This window comes from Oncorhynchus masou, chromosome 17 (genome assembly GCF_036934945.1).
Source record: "Oncorhynchus masou masou isolate Uvic2021 chromosome 17, UVic_Omas_1.1, whole genome shotgun sequence".
Taxonomy (NCBI): domain Eukaryota; kingdom Metazoa; phylum Chordata; class Actinopteri; order Salmoniformes; family Salmonidae; genus Oncorhynchus; species Oncorhynchus masou.
In genome coordinates, this window is record NC_088228.1 from 3,015,536 (window position 1) to 3,021,886 (window position 6,351).

A 6,351-nucleotide genomic window follows, 5' to 3' on the forward strand; every position below is an offset into this window, starting at 1 on the left:
TCTATCTGGTCTGTCATATTATAATAGAGACAGTAGATCTTGCTGGTCTGTCATATTATAATAGAGACAGTAGATCTTGCTGGTCTGTCATATTATAATAGAGACAGTAGATCTTGCTGGTCTGTCATATTATAATAGAGACAGTAGATCTAGATGGTCTGTCATATTATAATAGAGACAGTAGATCTAGCTGGTCTGTCATATTATAATAGAGACAGTAGATCTAGCTGGTCTGTCATATTAATAGAGACAGTAGATCTAGATATTATAATAGAGACAGTAGATCTAGCTGGTCTGTCATATTATAATAGAGACTGATCTAGCTGTCTGTCATATTATAATAGAGACAGTAGATCTAGCTGGTCTGTCATATTATAATAGAGACAGTAGATCTAGCTGGTCTGTCATATTATAATAGAGACAGTAGATCTAGCTGGTCTGTCATATTATAATAGAGACAGTAGATCTATCTGGTCTGTCATATTATAATAGAGACAGTAGATCTAGCTGGTCTGTCATATTATAATAGAGACAGTAGATCTAGCTGGTCTGTCATATTATAATAGAGACAGTAGATCTATATTATAATAGAGACTGGTCTGTCATATTATAATAGAGACAGTAGATCTAGCTGGTCTGTCATATTATAATAGAGACAGTAGATCTAGCTGGTCTGTCATATTATAATAGAGACAGTAGATCTATCTGGTCTGTCATATTATAATAGAGACAGTAGATCTAGCTGGTCTGTCATATTATAATAGAGACAGTAGATCTAGCTGGTCTGTCATATTATAATAGAGACAGTAGATCTAGCTGGTCTGTCATATTATAATAGAGACAGTAGATCTAGCTGGTCTGTCATATTATAATAGAGACAGTAGATCTAGCTGGTCTGTCATATTATAATAGAGACAGTAGATCTTGCTGGTCTGTCATATTATAATAGAGACAGTAGATCTTGCTGGTCTGTCATATTATAATAGAGACAGTAGATCTTGCTGGTCTGTCATATTATAATAGAGACAGTAGATCTAGCTGGTCTGTCATATTATAATAGAGACAGTAGATCTAGCTGGTCTGTCATATTATAATAGAGACAGTAGATCTGTCATATTATAATAGAGACTGGTCTGTCATATTATAATAGAGACAGTAGATCTAGCTGGTCTGTCATATTATAATAGAGACAGTAGATCTAGCTGGTCTGTCATATTATAATAGAGACAGTAGATCTAGCTGGTCTGTCATATTATAATAGAGACAGTAGATCTAGCTGGTCTGTCATATTATAATAGAGACAGTAGATCTATAATGCTGGTCTGTCATATTATAATAGAGACAGTAGATCTAGCTGGTCTGTCATATTATAATAGAGACAGTAGATCTAGCTGGTCTGTCATATTATAATAGAGACAGTAGATCTAGCTGGTCTGTCATATTATAATAGAGACAGTAGATCTAGCTGGTCTGTCATATATTATAATAGAGACAGTAGATCTGCTGGTCTGTCATATTATAATAGAGACAGTAGATCTAGCTGGTCTGTCATATTATAATAGAGACAGTAGATCTAGCTGGTCTGTCATATTATAATAGAGACAGTAGATCTAGCTGGTCTGTCATATTATAATAGAGACAGTAGATCTAGCTGGTCTGTCATATTATAATAGAGACAGTAGATCTAGCTGGTCTGTCATATTATAATAGAGACAGTAGATCTAGTTGGTCTGTCATATTATAATAGAGACAGTAGATCTAGCTGGTCTGTCATATTATAATAGAGACAGTAGATCTAGCTGGTCTGTCATATTATAATAGAGACAGTAGATCTAGTTGTTCTGTCATATTATACTAGAGACAGTAGATCTAGTTGGTCTGTCATATTATAATAGAGACAGTAGATCTAACTGGTCTGTCATATTATAATAGAGACAGTAGATCTAGCTGGTCTGTCATATTATAGAGACAGTAGATCTAGCTGGTCTGTCATATTATAATAGAGACAGTAGATCTAGCTGGTCTGTCATATTATAATAGAGACAGTAGATCTTGCTGGTCTGTCATATTATAATAGAGACAGTAGATCTATCTGGTCTGTCATATTATAATAGAGACAGTAGATCTTGCTGGTCTGTCATATTATAATAGAGACAGTAGATCTATATTATAATAGAGACTGGTCTGTCATATTATAATAGAGACAGTAGATCTAGCTGGTCTGTCATATTATATTAGAGACAGTAGATCTAGCTGGTCTGTCATATTATAATAGAGACAGTAGATCTATCTGGTCTGTCATATTATAATAGAGACAGTAGATCTAGCTGGTCTGTCATATTATAATAGAGACAGTAGATCTAGATCTGGTCTGTCATATTATAATAGAGACAGTAGATCTATATATTATAATAGAGACAGTAGATCTAGCTGGTCTGTCATATTATAATAGAGACTAGATCTAGCTGGTCTGTCATATTATAATAGAGACAGTAGATCTTGCTGGTCTGTCATATTATAATAGAGACAGTAGATCTAGCTGGTCTGTCATATTATAATAGAGACAGTAGATCTAGCTGGTCTGTCATATTATATTATATTATAATAGAGACAGTAGATCTGGCTGGTCTGTCATATTATATGGTCTGTCATATTATAATAGAGACAGTAGATCTAGCTGGTCTGTCATATTATAATAGAGACAGTAGATCTAGCTGGTCTGTCATATTATAATAGAGACAGTAGATCTATCTGGTCTGTCATATTATAATAGAGACAGTAGATCTATAATAGCTGGTCTGTCATATTATAATAGAGACAGTAGATCTTGCTGGTCTGTCATATTATAATAGAGACAGTAGATCTTGCTGGTCTGTCATATTATAATAGAGACAGTAGATCTAGCTGGTCTGTCATATTATAATAGAGACAGTAGATCTAGCTGGTCTGTCATATTATAATAGAGACAGTAGATCTAGATGGTCTGTCATATTATAATAGAGACAGTAGATCTAGATGGTCTGTCATATTATAATAGAGACAGTAGATCATATTATAATAGAGACAGTAGATCTAGTCTGTCATATTATAATAGAGACAGTAGATCTGGTCTGTCATATTATAATAGAGACAGTAGATCTAGCTGGTCTGTCATATTATAATAGAGACAGTAGATCTAGCTGGTCTGTCATATTATAATAGAGACAGTAGATCTAGCTGGTCTGTCATATTATAATAGAGACAGTAGATCTAGCTGGTCTGTCATATTATAATAGAGACAGTAGATCTAGCTGGTCTGTCATATTATAATAGAGACAGTAGATCTATATTATAATAGAGACTGATCTAGTGGTCTGTCATATTATATAGAGACAGTAGATCTAGCTGGTCTGTCATATTATAATAGAGACAGTAGATCTAGCTGGTCTGTCATATTATAATAGAGACAGTAGATCTAGCTGGTCTGTCATATTATAATAGAGACAGTAGATCTAGCTGGTCTGAGACAGTCTGGTCTGTCATATTATAAGACAGTAGATCTAGTCTGGTCTGTCACAGTAGATCTATCTGGTCTGTCATATTATAATAGAGACAGTAGATCTTGCTGGTCTGTCATATTATAATAGAGACAGTAGATCTTGCTGGTCTGTCATATTATAGAGACAGAGATCAGTAGATCTTGCTGGTCTGTCATATTATAATAGAGACAGTAGATCTTGCTGGTCTGTCATATTATAATAGAGACAGTAGATCTAGCTGGTCTGTCATATTATAATAGAGACAGTAGATAGAGACAGTAGCTTGCTGGTCTGTCATATTATAATAGAGACAGTAGCTGGTCTGTCATATTATAATAGAGACAGTAGATCTATCTGGTCTGTCATATTATAATAGAGACAGTAGATCTAGGTCTGTCATATTATAATAGAGACTAGATCATATATTATAATAGAGACAGTAGATCTAGGTCTGTCATGGTCTGTCATATTATAATAGAGACAGTAGATCTAGCTGGTCTGTCATATTATAATAGAGACAGTAGATCTAGCTGGTCTGTCATATTATAATAGAGACAGTAGATCTAGCTGGTCTGTCATATTATAATAGAGACAGTAGATCTAGATGGTCTGTCATATTATAATAGAGACAGTAGATCTAGATATAATAGAGACAGTAGATCTAGCTGGTCTGTCATATTATAATAGAGACAGTAGATCTAGATGGTCTGCCAAAACATAATGGGAAAGGCCGTCGACTGTCTGAAAAGCAGAAATTAAACCACCATTTCTTTCAAATAAAAAGCCTGCTGAGATAAGTGATGCTTTTAATTTGCGTTTTATCTCCTTTTTCTCAGTAAATATCCCAGAGTCTGACAACTTGTTTTGGCAGGAATTTCAACGCTTCAGTGCATTAACTATATGTCAACAACAACAAAAAAATTGGACGGATCACCGGCAGAGTCTGAGACAGAGCTTAGAAAGTAGCTAGATTTAGCTTTTTTGAATGAGGAAGTGAATCTATTTCTCAATTGGCTAAAAAGCTGCCAATCAGCCAATCAGAGTCAGTTTTTATAGCCTTGACCCAGGCCTGATTTCTCATCATACCAACATTTAAAAGCTCTGTAGAGAACCACTTTTTGTTCTACGCGGTTTAAAGGGAGTGTATTTGTCTGCCAGAATTTTTTTAATGAGAATTATGATTCTAGAGCCAATTCAGGGCCAGGCTTGCTGCTGATAGAGGGAAAGTCAGTAATACAAAAGTATGTGGACCCTCCTTCAAATTAGAGGATTCGGATATTTCAGCCACAGCTGTTGCTGACAGGTGTCTCCATAGACAAACATTGGCAGTAGAATGGCCTTACTGAAGAGCTCAGTGACTTTCAAATTGGCACCGTAATAGGATGCTACCTTTCCAACAAGTCAGTTAGTCAACATTTCTGCCCTGCTAGATCTGCCCCGGTCAACTGTTAGTGCTGTTATTGTGAAGTGGAAACGTCTAGGAGCAACAACGGCTCAACCGTGAAGTGGTAGGCCACACATGCTCACCAAACAGGACCGCTTGGGCTTGGTTTGTGTTTAAATTGGAAGGTGCACAGTCACAGTAGAAACAGCGAAGGAGACAAGACCAAAAAGACAACATGAGAACAAGCAGACAAATGCACATAAAAAAATGAAAAAATAAACAAAACCTTGATTCTTGAGAAACATTTGGAATATAGCGTCAAAACATTAATTTGAATTAATTTGATTTATCGCCCAGCCCTAGGAACACTGTTAATCTGTTTGGTATCTCTAATACATGCAGTAGGACAGTGATCACTGAGATCATTAGCGATGATCTCAGTGTTCCGGATGACTGTGTGATCATGCTCTGACCTTTAAACAGGTCAACATTCACAAGGCCGAGTAACACTGAAACATGCATGAGAGCACCAGCTGGTCCGGATGACTGTGTGATCACGCCCTGGCCTTTAAACAGGTCAACATTCACAAGGACGAGTAACACTGAAACATGCATGAGAGCACCAGCTGGTCCGGATGACTGTGTGATCACGCTCTCCGTAGCCGACGTGAGTAAGACCTTTAAACAGGTCAACATTCACAAAGCCGCACGGCCAGACAGATTTCCAGGACTTGTTCTCCATGTGCTGACCAACTGGCAGGTGTCTTCACTGACATTTTCAACCTGTCCCTGACTGAGTCTGTAATACCAAAATGTTTCAAGCAGACCACCATATTCTCTGTGCCCAAGAACACTAAGGTAACTTGCCTAAATGACTACTGACCCGTAGCACTCATGTCTGTAGCCATGAAGTCCTTTAGAAGGCTGGTCATGGCTCACTTCAACACCATTATCCCAGAAACCCAAGACCCACTCCAATTTGCATACCGCCCCAACAGATCCACAGATGATGCAATCTCTATAGTACTCCACACTGCCCTTTCACACCTGACAAAATGAACACCTATGTGAGAATGCTGTTCATTCACTACAGTTCAGCGTTCAACACCATAGTGCCCTCAAAGCTCATCGCTAACATAAGGACCCTGGGACTAAACACCTCTGCACCTGGATCCTGGACTTCCTGACAGATCACCCCCAGGTGGTGAGGGTTGGTAACAACACATCTGCCACGCTGTTCCTCAACAAGAGGGCCCCTCAGGGGTGCGTACTCAGTCCCCTCCTGTACTCCCTGTTCGCCCACAACTGCATGGCCAGGCACAACTCCAACACCATCATTAAGTTTGCTGATGACACAACAGTGGTAGGCCTGATCACTGACAAAGATGAGACAGCCTACAAGAAGGAGGTCAGAGCCATGTGGAGCCAGGACAACGACCTCTCCATAAG